Source organism: Apus apus, chromosome 3, assembly GCF_020740795.1.
Source record: "Apus apus isolate bApuApu2 chromosome 3, bApuApu2.pri.cur, whole genome shotgun sequence".
NCBI classification, from domain to species: Eukaryota; Metazoa; Chordata; class Aves; order Apodiformes; family Apodidae; genus Apus; species Apus apus.
In genome coordinates, this window is record NC_067284.1 from 65,785,788 (window position 1) to 65,799,889 (window position 14,102).

A 14,102-nucleotide genomic window follows, 5' to 3' on the forward strand; every position below is an offset into this window, starting at 1 on the left:
CGAGAAAAATGTGTTCACATGTGTATGACCACTCAGAAAGGAGACTACCTTAATTAACTATGTTAATTGGTAGTGAAGTTGAAGATTGGGGTGGTATATACATGCTTTCCCACAGTGTTCCCTGCCACTGGTGTTGTGCTTCCTTTCTACCTGTACTACCACAACATTGCTCTTCTGGAGAAATGTCCTTTAACCAAATGATAATGTTGAGATACTGAAAGGCAAGGAATGTCAGAAAATCGTATATTGAAGCTTAGTAAAAGTCACCAAGCTGTATCATATTTTATATGTATGAAGAAATAAGCATTCTTTGGAATAATCACTGGACATCCCTTTTGCAGCACAGTCAAGGCAATTAGCACCAGAAGAAAAAGTATCTGAATACCATCAGCAACTACGCCCCAAAAATGCAACACAATGTCAGCATAGGGATGTAGCTGGGTGCTATCTTAAAATGACATCCTTCATTTAGAAAATAAAAAATAAAAAATCCTAATAGTTTTGATCTGCATGTGTTTTCTCTTTACCTACCTTATGTACTGTCTGTGAGATTCGGGGGGTGTCATAAGGAGGTGGATTTAGAGCTGTTGCTAATTTAAACCGCATTTAATAAAACAAGTTTGAGATATCTTGCAAATCGGTGAATGTGGCATGGTTCGAAGATTGCTTTTGTCAAGTTTGATTAGCTCAAAGAGAAACCTTTTCTAAATATTGGTTGTGAGATTAATCAGGCAATGTAAGACCTTGAATTATTCCTTATCACAGGAAAAAAAAACGTAATGTATTCTCTCGTTGGATGACCAGGAAAATGTAACTTTTAAGGAATTAAAATTTGTGATTTAAAGATTGGAGCCCAGGAAAAACTTTCAGACCATTCTTTTTTAAATCTGACTTGTGATTTTCCATATTACACTTTCTGTTACGTATTCCTTTATTACAAGCTGATACTACCAACATCATTACATTGAAGGATGTTCTCATTATTGATTCCATTCTCAATTAATTATAAATTTGTTATGTTTTAATGAGTAGGATTAAACTTTCATATTCCAAATATGTCTTGCATTGCTTGCTTAGAAACATTTTTAAGAAGGTGGTTAAACCATTTCTTTGAGTAAGTACAAGGCGATATTCCTTGTGCACATTAAAAATATGGTGTTTACTGTATTTACAAACACCTGTAGAAAAGCTTTACTAGAGCTGTGCTTTGGAACAAAGCTTTGAAATTGGGGAAAAAAGCTTTCCTGTTCTTGCCTTCTCTGTCACAAACAGTTGTCTTCACTAAAATAAAGGTTTGTATAGGTATGTGTTATGTCCTGTAATGTACAGGATAACAGGAGGAAGAGCAATATTGAAGTGTTTCAAGTGCACCTAATTTTCACTGGGTGTACTCATTATTCCTCTTTAATAAATTTCGGTATCATTTTATAGCCTTTTTTCCTCCCCCCAAATGAAATGGCACTTTGTACTCTCAATTAAATGCCCTGTCTTCTAAACAGTGGTATGTTTGCAGCAAAGCTGCTGCCACTTGTATCTTTTAGATTGAAGTTTGGTCCAATGCAGCTCTCCAGGGCATCTGTCAGGCTTTCTCCCCAAAGTTAACTGTGCATTAATAGGCACTGTTTATTCATCATATTTTCTAGCAGAAGCTTGATGTTTGTCTTTTGTACAACCTAACACCTTTCTCACTAATACAGATCAAATTCTTTCTAAAAGTGCTTATTCGTTTGCTTATCTGCCTGCAAAACATACAAACAGGGCTATTCCTACTGATTTCACTATGGCTATGATTTCCTCCGGCCCTGCCACACCCCCCCCCCCCCCCCCCCAATCCCTCAATAGTAATTATTATATCTGTAAGCATTAGACACAAATAAGTTTGAACTCTCTCTATAGATGGGTATCTCAATGTGGTCAGGTACTGGCATTACAACTGCATAAATCACAGCAGGTTCTTACCAGAGAAAGCAGGTTCCTTACCAAAAAAGATAATCTTTCATTAAATGTTTTACATTGCATGTTTAGTCTGTATCAAATGAAAACCATAACCTTGTGACTTGAATAGCAGTCAATTGATAGTACAATTTGGCTAGTAACACAGGAGCATGATTTGAAGGGGGCTGGCTTAGCATGTCTGTCTCCAGGTAGAAACCCAAAGTCCTGGTAAATGCTTGGCAACAATCTACACCTCAGGCCATTTCTCATGAGACCCGTTACTATTCATAGCATGTAGTTACATCTGAATATTCAGGTTTCAACAGTATGTGGCTTTTCTTTCTCAAGTACCAGATGGCTTTCCAGGTACCATCACCAGTCCTAGTGCTTCTTTGCCCCACTAACGGAGTTGTGACAAGAACTGTTGTGATGGTTGTCCAAGTTGCTTTCTGCATGTGGCCACCATAATTACCACACATAGGCATCTTTATTTAGCAAGCCCATGTGTATGTTAGGATTGCAAATGTATTATGCTTGGACACATTAATTTGTTATCTAACTCATCTGTGGTGTTGATGTTCTACAGCCTACTTGTACAGTTAAACCTGTATAAAACCTGCATGATCTCAAGATCAGGCTTTGTGTGTCTGAATGATATGGTATGAATTTCTTCATACTCATGTTTAAAGGAACATCCACAACTCAGATGTGGCTTTGCATTACTTTAAAGTAATTCAGTAATGTTGTGCATGGCAAATGGAACTTTTATACATGTCCCTATCACCCATTCTCATACACATTTTCTACATGTATCATTATTATCATCAGCATCTGTCTTTTGAGTGATGATTTATTCCTCTCTAGGTCTCTGTCCCTTTATACAATACTAGATCTAAAATTACATCTGTCTAGAGGGAAAGGCATGATCTCAAAGATTTAATACCGGTTTCAAAATTTTATTGCCAATAACTAAATGTGAAATTGCTTTAAATTAACCAGTAATTATTTAGAATTAAGTAGGAAAGAGTTAAAAAAAAATTTTTTCTCAGGCAAACTAGACCCACCCCTTCCAACACAGCTGTTGCAGGAGGTTTCAGTCGTATGAATAAATGCATTTCTTTTAACACTTTTGTTGTTAAAAATGCTATTGTTTCATCTGAGGTGTGAGGAGGTGTGCTAACCTTGTCAATGTGGGTGCAGTAGAGCTGAAATGATAACTGTATATACTTTTTTTTAAAAAATAAAAATACAGAGAGTGTGTGTGGGAGAGAGAGACAACTTATTTAAATCCTGAATACAGTCAGACCTCATATGCATTGTTAAAAAAAAAAAAGCCCTAAAGAATTGCATATGGATTAGGGGGATGAATATTCTATTATTTCAGTCTGTTCTGCTGATCTTCTTATTGTGACTTTGCGCTTCAGAAATCTGCCAGGAATTTGGCTTTGCTGTACTAGGCAGTAATTTTAAATGTGTATCAAGCACTTGATAGTGTATGATTTGCGTGCTGTTGCATTCCCATTCCCTAAATTTTCCACCAATTTATTACTTTTTTCATACTGTTTTAATATTTCAGGATGATGAATATATACAGCATCATTAAAGGTAAATAAAAAATGCATGAAATTAAAAAATGGAATATTAGATGTTTCTTTGCTGTAATCCCTAGGTCCAATAGGAATGAAATGTCTCTGTTCTGTTAAGTAATCCCTAAACATGATTAGGGACCTTGTAGTTTCCACATAGCCCACATAATATTTGTATCATATAAGCCTATTTATGTAAGGTTTGAGTAAAAGTTGTTATTAGAAGACCTATAAACCTATTTTACAATTCAAAAAGATATGCTTGCCTCTTAATCTCTCTACTTTTATTATTTTGCTAGAGATGGCAATACGTCCTTAATTCATTTTTCAGAATTCTGTTACATCTTTTGGGTACTTGCATTGTGCATTAACGATCCCAATGAAATGTATTTTTAAGACACAGCACTGAGTTCATCTACTTGCGCAGCTTCTCCTTAAATCCATGTTGGGAGAGAGGTGCACCTCTTTCTAGGTCTCTTCTTCGACATCTGGGTTTAATCTGAACTGGAGGTTAGGAGATGTAGAGATTGTTTTTCTGATTTTGAGGGAGAGGAGGTGGAGAGACAGGGGATTAATGTTCTATGTTTAAATCATGTGATTATCAGTGATAAAGGTGCTTCTGGCAACATCACAGAAAGTTTTAGAAATCAGCTTTTGATTTGACCAGGCCAATAGCAGAGTTTTAGGGAGAAAAAGCTAGAAAGAAGGAAAATGGGGAAAAGTTTTGAATGACAAAAGAATAAGCCAGGAGAGACAACAGATGTTCCAGCTGTTGGGGATGCAACAATGCTCTCCATTCCCTGCCTCTGATTCTTGCCTGGGCAACAGAGATGCTCAGAGTCCCATCTTGTATGTTGTTAGGCTGAACTCATTAGTGTTCAGAGATATTCAAGTTCCATGGTAACACAGGAAAGAGCAACAAGTAAACAAGAACAGTAACTTATATACTTCTATGGTTTGAGTGGATATTCACTAAGAAAATATTTTCAAATGATAGCAGGGGTCAAGCTGTGGCAATTCTGTTATTTCCCATAAGGAAATTTGAGATTATATTAACCTTGGGCGATCTACTCAAAAACCCTGAGGAAGTACACCTGTATTGCTTCCACGCTGCACTGAAATGTTACTTTTATTTCATTTTCGGCAGTTAGGATGGCATTTGAGCAATAGCTCTATTCTTGTATTTATGAACTGAGAGAAGCAAAACTGCTCGCTGCTGAGCCCAGGGATCCTTTTCCAGGAAAACTGAGATCAATAACTATTATCAAGTCTTCATTTATAGGGAGTGTTTAAATGGCCACAAAATCCTGATGTTCATCAATTAATAAGGTGTGCTTAAAACCAGGCTGACTGCCCCTCCACCCCTAGCCTAACATAGTCAGAACTTTTGATCTTTGCTATCATTTTAAAGTCACTCTCAGTTACTACAATTTCTTTTTAACTGGAGATACTGTATTACAGCTGTGTCAGTAAGTTAAAGGAAGGTGATGTTTTCCCTCACCAGCCACCTCCTTCCTGCTCGTATGATATATGGTGCTTGTTTTATGATCCAAAGAAAGAATTACAATTATCGTTGCAATTATTTTTGCCTTTTGGCACTCAGCAAGAAGGCAAGTGCATACCCCCACCATAGCAGAACAAACCCTGAAAACTGAAAATGAAAGCCTCATGTGCAGATGCATGGTCAGATGTCTTTATTCCCTCGGTTTAAGTGGAAAAAGAGGGATTTGAAAAAAGGAGACCTTAATTTAACAAAATAATATTATGCTTTTGATCCTTAGAAATAATTATTTGGATATTTAGCAGTATGATGTCTTTGATGCTGGTACTTCAGATAGAAAAAATGATATTGTCAATGTTCTGTTTGCCTCTTATGATATTTTTACCAATTTGGCATTTATAAGAAGCAGTATCATTGTTGCAAAGTTTCGAAATTGCATTTTACACAAACCCGCAGAAGTTAAATCTCCTCCTTGTTATGAAAATGAAACGATGTCTTGAGACACTGCTGCATTAGCACAAATCTGTGGAGACAGTAAGCCCAATTCTGCTTGTAGTTACTGTGTGTCCACTTTTCATAGCTCCAAGAAGCTGTTAGGTATAGGCTGTGGCATGACAAAATAAGCATATGCTTAAGTGTAGCATGTGAGGAGTAGCAGAGATGTTTCATAGGACCTCTTGTGCTTAAGGTTAAGCCCATGCCTGACTGCTTCTGTGGTGAAGAATTTAGCCCACAATTTGGAGTAGTGTGTGATGCAGGAATAATAGCAAATTATGTAAATTGCAAGCCTTCGGAGAGAACATCGCGAATCGATTTCAAGCTCAGAGAAAATAACGCGAATACAAATTGGCATTGGCCACGTGGAAGATTTCAGGAGACGTTGTGCTGTGTGGTGCATTGCAGATTGGGCCAGTTGAGGCAGTCTTCTGCTGGTGTTATTTTAGTTTCTGTTCAGAGAGCAGCTTCAGGAAAGGCCACGTGTTTGGTCTGAGAGGTGGGAAAACACAGCATTAGCACGAAAAAAAGAGAGACATTTAGTAGAAACATATTTTGAATAGTAGCAATGCTGAGCTCTGATCGAAGGCACCAGGCGAGAGCTGTGCCTGGCTGGTGAGCATTTTGCTGGGTCTTCCCTAAACACCTGCTCAGTTGTAGCTGCTGACAAAGGTGGCATTGGCAGTGTTGACCTGGGGAGTAGCACATGCTTGTCTGAGGGACCCTTCCCTTGTTAGTCAGAGGGAAATGACAGGCAGTCTAACATCCTAACCCCTTTCCCTTTGAACCACGTGGCTCAATACGTAAAAGGGACAAGCACAATATGGGTGGGAAGAGAGACCAGTCCAGATGACTGACATCACTTCCAGGCCACTCACCATTTAGCAGGGCTTGACGCAGAATTATTTTAATTAATTTATATCAGAACTATAATGGGTCTGAGTTTCAGCTACATAAAAATGCTCTATGAGATGCTTTTAAGTTCATTGACAGAATTAAGGCAAGGCTAAGGCAAGTGCATGATTGATTTATACAAATGAATCCAATAGATGGAGGAAGGCAAGATGGACCAAATTTTAAGACCTGGGAGCTGATTTACCTACATCAGCTGTTTAATGGGATGCTTAATTTGATTACTTCTCCGAAAACTGCTCACAATAGTCAAGCCACTGAGTAAATGCCTGTGTAATCAAGGCCTCCACATGCATCTACCTCCTGTTCTCCTTGTACAAATAAACAGCAATTAATGCTGCTAGTTGACTTTAGGGAACACTTTGAGGTTCAAAATGGCAAATCCACAGTTTTGGGGGTCTTTTAGCGTTATTTTACTATGCTTTTAAAAGCTACTATAGACAGACATATGCAAGCCTATGTAAACAAAAATTTTTCAAGTAAAGTTGTAGAAACTTCTTCATTACTATAGCTAGCAAAGTCTCTCCAGCAAGATTAGATGCTTTTAATCATGAGAACTAGTCTCTTTATATTAAAGCAAAAATAAAAGTCAATTTCTGTGGAGCCTAAGGGTCCTATTAGGTGGGTTTGTATTTCCCTATTAAACAAATAAATCCGGAAAAAATGTTTGAATAGAAGGACGAAAGCAGTTGTATGTGTTTCCTAGCAATCACAGGCACTGTATACTTTCTTCTTTAGGATAGAATATATGTCTGAGTGGAGAATCAGCAGTCACTATTGGCGGCACTCAGGTGTTTTTTTTCAATCGCTCTTATTGAAATGCATATGAAGGATGTTAGAATATTGGACCAAGATTCTTGAAAATACTAGTGCTTCCTCATTATTTTTATTGTAGCATTTCTACAGTCGTGAATTATCAATTAGATTAAGTCTTTTTATTTCCCATGGCATAGCTACAAAAGCTAAAATTAAGGGTGTTGTTCTCACAGTCCCTCACACCACTCATTCTACTATGGGCAAACTTTTCCTATTTTCTCATAGTAAACTTTAGAATGCAACCTATAAACATTATTCCTGTTTAATGACTCCCAAATAATGTCATATTTAAATGAAATGCAGTTTGCCTCAGCAGGGTTCTTTGAATTTATGAGTATTTTTGTCCCATATCCTTCAATAATGTGACAAATATTATTTGCATTTTTACTGTTTTCTTCAATACTTTTAAACACCCATTTTTAGGAGACTTCAGAGTGCTTTTGAACATATCTGAATGTGTTTTTAGTTATCACCAAGCTTAAAATAGGAACCCTTTTTTTCAGCTTATCTTTATTAAACACCTGTAAAAATCAGTGGTATTTCTTTATTCCTTTAACAAATGCCAGAAATGCTGCCGTTTAGTATGGGCTTCCTTCTTGGTGGTAATGGGCAGTAAATGGTCTGGTAATGTCTGCACCATACAGACAGACATTTACCTGCCTGAATGAAAGAAACAGAAACTTTACATTGTAATGTAATGCATCCGATATTTAACCAAAATAAATTAATATTAGAACTTTTTAAGGCAATTTTTAGAAAATAGTACTCTGAAAAAAGTCTTACAAGTGGATCATTCTGTACAAATGATCATACTTGCAATAAACCTGTGATCAAAATAGTAGGTGGCCAGGCATGACAGTAACCAATTATATTACATTATGTTCTCAAGTATTCACTTTGTAATTTTTTTAAAACGACTGATTTTGTTACTGAGGGTTTTTGTGGTGTTGGAGGGAGTGGGGGTGCTGTTTGGGATTTTTTAGGTAGATGCTTACTTTAGAAGAAATTTATTATTCAGCGCATTTGTAGAAATGGACTAGCAGCTTAATCTTTCTGTTCTTGGAGGCAGGTGGTGCAATGCTTTCACAAAGTTATTTTTCTTGTTAAGATTTCTGTTTTCTTTCTATGTTGGTTTTTTTTTTCTTTTTGTTTTGAAGGGAATGTTTCATGTGTTTTCATGTGTTGAATCAAATAGAATAAAAAACTCAATCCAAATAATTCTTGTATCTCTACACAATCATACTAAGACCTATCTAACATTCACAGAAGTCAGTGGGAAGGTTGCTTTGTTGTTATGCTGTAAAAATAACATCTGTTTTTGTGGTCTAAAGTCCCAACCAAACACCCTGTACAGAATTTTGCAAGTGAAACCAAATTGTTTAAAATGAGATTGTGGTCACTCATTGGTTTCCATTTGAGCTCTGTGCTAAGACGCCAGTTAAAATTAGACCTCGCTAATGGACTAACGAGGGAAGGCAGGAGTAGAAACAAGAAAAAGATGACAAAAATAAATATTCTCATAAATAAGGAAATGACATGTTTGCTTTTGTGGCCTTTGATCAAGCTCAGGAGTTTATTTTCAAAGGACATTGTGGGATGCCTGGGAAGGGGACAGCCACCCAGTGTAATTGGAAAGGGGAAAGGTCTGTAGCACACCAGATGCTGCTGCTCCTGGCTCTGATAAGATTGTAAGAGTTGCCAATATCAGTATTCAGTCTTGTAGCATGTCAGGGTGCTTTCATGTGAACTGAACTGAACTGTCTGTGCATGCTCCCTCCTGCTCTCTTTCCCGGCACTTGCCGTCTCATTGAAGTCAGGGGAGAGGAAAAAAAGATTTGAGGATCGCCCAATTTGTTCTGACATAAAGAGATGTTTAGCTCTGTGAAAGGTGGTGGAGGCGGAGTGCCTGACTGACATTTCAACAGGCTGTCTGCTGGGATTGCTCACTTCATGTCCCTTCATATTCCTGCTGTGTCCTGCGTGAGTGCTCTTGTCTAATCTTCACAGTGAGAGCACCAAGAGTCCCCTGGGCTTTGGTGCTCAACACCTTGTTAGATGGGGCATACGGTGCCATAGCTCCAGGTTTTGCACTTGCTTTTACTGTATTTCAGGCTTGTTTCAAGTACAAATATTTTTTTTTTTCAAGGGGGTTTTTAAAATAACAGCATATATCTTTTAATTTCCTCCATCTTTTCTTGGCAATGCTAGGTAGAAACACGTGGAAGGAAAGAAAATAAAAGACACCAGTGAGTCAAAGCTTTAAGCAGCATTCTGTGCTTTTGTTTTTAAATGAAGATGCATTGACCTGCTTTGGCTGGTTTAGAAAACAGATGAGAGAATATACTCATTGAACAACCAACAGGAGGTATAAGACATTGATAATAAAGGTAAGACAGTGTCTGATCAGGAATGCCAGACTCCCTACCAGGGGCTGCAGGGAAGTTTAGTTGTTGAGGATTTGTTTGCTTTTATGATTCCAAACACGTTGTGATGCATTCTGGCATGCCACATCCTGTTACATCATGTCGGGTCAGCTCATGATGCTGAACAACACTAAGAACATGAATTAATGAGAGCTAATGCTCACCTTTTATTGCAGGAGCATTATCAGGTACCTTGTTAGCTACAGTTCCTATTTGGATTCAGTCCTCCTAAAGCAGAGCTGATATGAGAGATATACATATTATGTTTTTGCCAGATAGAAATGTTATTTTTCATTAGCCTTCTCAAAATACATTAATTAATGGATGTGGTTTAATCCCGGTTAAGCCATTAAAAATCTATGTACTGCACTCAAGGTCCTCCTTTACATTTTTAAAAGCACTTCTTTTCCTCAAGTGTATTATTGCTGCTGACAAAAAGCAGAATAGTATCATCCCCTCTATACTGTTCTCAGAAAAAAAGTGCATGGATTCTGTAACGTAGGGTTGTTTGTGAATGTTTACCACAATTCAAATTTCCCTTCAGCTTCAAATTTTGCTTAAGTATCTCTTAATACACATCTCATCCTGAGATTTCCAATGTAAACTCATATTCTCAGACAAATTTTTCAAGCTTGTGTGCATTAAGCTGAACCCTCTTACCTCTGAAAATGCAAGGATGCTACAAAACAACGACTGATCATGAGTAGCTGCCTGGTTTCCTTCAGCCAGTGTGATATCTAGTCATACCCTCCATTTGCTACGGATTGACAAGGACTTCTTTTCCTGGGATTGACTGACAGATATTAAAACAAATTTTTCTTGTATGTAGTATCTGTAGCATAGAAGAGCTAAACTTAGGTTATATTAGTGTCTGATCACAATTAGAGAATGTTGTAGAGATGCTGCAGAAGTCTCACCAGGGTCCAGGCAATTAAAAAGACAAAAATCCAGTTCTCAGAAATGAAAATAACCAGGGAATTTACTAGTAAGCTTTTTTTTCTGTAGATATGAGCTAGATAAAAATGAGAAAGCATTAAAAAGTAGTTTGTTGAATGTCGGACGCTCAAGAAAAGATTCACATATACGTAAAGATCAGATCTCTTATTATCCAGCATGACTAATGAACGGGCCCTTACTGTAGCAGATATAATTGATGCCTGGATCATATTTATGTAAGAGCTGCTGTCATGCTTCATTCCCTTTTCAATGTGTCTGTCTTCATTTTGCCTGTGAGTTGGAGTCAGTGCAAGCAATCATTAGCATCCCTTAAAATACATACAAAGGAATCACGATGTCTGACATGTTCATTGGGAGGACATTACGGGTGTACTCTGGCACATGTAGCCTGATTCTGTCAGCTATTGAGATGATAGTTGGTGTATGTACCATGCAAATTTGTAGGAGCAAATACTTTGGAGGATGTGCAGGCTGGCGGAGTAGCAGCACCTCTCCTATGAAGAAAGGCTGAGACAGTTGAGGCTGTTCAGCCTGGAGAAGAGAAGGTTCCAGGGAGACCTTATAGCAGTCTTCCAGCTCCTGAAGGGGCTACAGGAAAGCTGGGGAGGGACTTTTAACAAGTGCATGTATTGAGAGCACGAGGGGTAATGGATTAAAACTGGAAAATGGGAGATTTAGGTTAGACATTAGGAAGAAATTCTTTAGTGTGAGGGTGATAAGACATTGGTACAGGTTGCCCAGGAAGGTTGTGGAAGCTGCATCTTTGGAAGTGTTCAAGGCCAAGTTGGATGGGGGTCTGAGCAACCTGATTTAGTGGAAGGTGTCCCTGCCCATGGCAGGGGGGTTGGAACTAGATGATCTTTAAGGACCCTTCCAACTCAAACCTTTCTATCATTCTGTGATCACGTCATGGGGCATTTGGAAAAGAGGATACCGAGGAAATAGTGCCAGTTGTGCCCATCTTAATTGCTAAGTCATCCCAAACTCCTCCAGATATTTCACAACAAAGAATCATACTGGAAGAAATGTCTCCATACTTCAGGCTATGCTCCTGCAGTATGTGATATATGTCTGCTTTAAACATGTAAATAATTCAAGAGATGTCTGGGGACAACTTAAGTCTAGTGTTACTCTTGTTTAGTGATTTACTGGATTAAATGCGAAGCAAACGCTGTTTGCTCCCCAGCAAGTAGGTAGACCGTGCATACAAGGTGTTCAAAAGTGCACACAGGCAAATGTGGTTTTGTGTGCATGCCTTCCTCTTCCTGCTTGCTTTTGTGTGCATGCACATGTTATTGTATAGTATTTTATCTATATCAAGGATTTAATTGTTTTATAACTCTTGCACTTGTCTGCACAAGTACAGCAGTACAAGCGTGCACCATTAGCTCAGGTTGATTGTTTCCAAACAGCTGGTTACTGAAGTGACCATTAATTTAACAGAAGTTGCATTTATTTAAAAATTGACTTAAAACACAGTGAATGACTCAATGACTCATTAAATCAATTTAAGAATGGACTTGAAGTACAGTAAGCGACTCATTACATTAAGCTATAGAAAGACACCCAATAAAAAGAAGGAAAAAACCAAACAAACCCTGACAGGAAGTTGTCTTTTAGTATCCTGATTTATTTTTGTTAAAAATAAAATGGTTTGATTACCAAAAGTGGATGCAAGGACATTTATCGGAGTATTACAAAATACTCAGGTAACAAAAGCACCACCATAAAGCAAGGAGTCAAGTGTCACTGAAATATTTCCCTGATTTGTTTAACAATAAATGAAGTTTGCAATAATTATTTAGGATATGTTTAGTTGTTTATCTGTATACTGTTAATTTACTAGCATTGAGTAACTGTTCTGTATATCCCTAGATGAGTTGAACATAATGTCTATATGTTAAACAGTTTTCTATGGTATTTAAAAATTGACATTTCAAAGAGTGTAATAGCATAATGAAATGTAAACTGAAAACAGGAATGAGTTAATTAGACTAATGATCCCTTGACTCCTTTATTAGCCAGCTCTTTAGAAACAGGGATTAGCTTTGTTTTCTCTGCTGAATAAAGACAGGAAGGATGATGTTGATTCTAGTAAATGACAGCACCAGAAGAAATTAGTGTTTTCCTGTTCGTTATAGGTTTCATCATTTAAGATAAAAATTTAGCCTTCCTGCCTGCATACCTAATTTTATGACACTTTGAGTTCAGGTCATTTTGGAAGAGAAACATCAGGAAAATAATTTAGGATTGCCTACTGATTTCATATTGTGATTTTAAAGCTGATCTACTCTATGTCATATCTGGACTTGAAACTATGATTTTTCATGTGAACATGGAGTAGACTGGTTTGAATCTAGATGAAGTCTTCAGAAAAGGGAAGCTTGACAACTTTTTGATCTAGGTTTTGAACACTTAATTTCTCCTTTATAGGAGAGTGATTTACACATCTCTGTGGCTGTTAAGGGCTATCAAGAAGCACAAAAACTATCTCTATAGTGGTTCAAACCAAACATGCATAGAGGAACAAAACAGTTTTTACAACAAATAGGAGGATTCCTAAGACAGTGGCTGTTAGGGAAACAAAATCATTAAAATTTCCAGCGATTCCAGACCTTGCTCTCAGGAGTTGCTCAGGCCAAGCAAAGCCTTAGATAAGGTGTTGAATTACAGGCAGAAAAAAAGAAAACCAGAATTTAAAGTAGAAGGAATTAGCAATGACTCTAAACTTATTTCTGTCCTCTGTTCCCCTCATGTGACAGCGTGTAGAGCAGAGCTGGGAGGAGTGACGGCAGAGCAGGAGCTGCTGACAGCTGGCTTATAAGTTCAGATTCTTTCTGGTAGATCTTTATCCTGCAAAGTAATGAGCTCCTCAGCTTCCCCCAAAATTTATAAAGGGCAACCAGCGCTGTGCAGGACCAACACTTTAACGAATGCCTGAGGAATACAAAATTTATCACACAAATGAGGCAATGAAGAGGAGGCAGCAGCAGCTGAGTTATGAAGCTTTTCACTCTTAGGCAGGGTTTGTTTGCCATCCCACAAGCCCTCATTAAGTGTTCTTTGAGCAGCATGCTGGAGCAGAAGTAACAATGTCATTTGTTTGTAGTTTAGACGTTTCTGGAAGGTGCTTTTAAAGAGGTGTGGTGGAGCACTTTGGGGTTGGCAAGGTGTCACCTGGCATGCTGGGGCTGTCACAGGTACTGTCCTCCATTTTGGAAAGGAGCATCCCATACCCGTTGAGTGCCATCAGTTGTTTCACAGGTGCCACTCAATGGCTTTTTGGTATGAGATTTGCTTGATGCTTAAATCTCCAGGTGGAGGGTGCAGCCTGCATGTCATATGTGGAAGAGTTGAGCACTGCTTGTAGTCCAACACTGTGCCTGACCTTGTGGCTCAGTATTAATTTGAAGTAGTGGAATTAAAATTTTCCATTCTTTTGCATTGTCATGCCTCACATTGATAAGTACAAAGAAA

At 37.9% G+C, this 14,102-nt stretch overlaps 1 protein-coding gene across 29 annotated transcripts in view; it reads left to right on the top strand.

Moving 5' to 3' along the window:
• ESRRG (estrogen related receptor gamma) overlaps nucleotides 1–14,102 on the top strand; it is a 406,125-nt gene that overhangs the window by 172,889 nt on the left and 219,134 nt on the right. Inside the window, exon 1 of one of the 29 annotated variants that reach the window (XM_051615735.1) lies at nucleotides 3,512–3,540. The exons of the other annotated variants lie outside the window; for them this stretch is intronic. The gene's annotated coding sequence lies outside the window, so the exon portion shown is untranslated. Of the gene's footprint in view, nucleotides 1–3,511; nucleotides 3,541–14,102 lie in introns of those variants that run through there. 29 annotated transcript variants of the gene reach the window in all.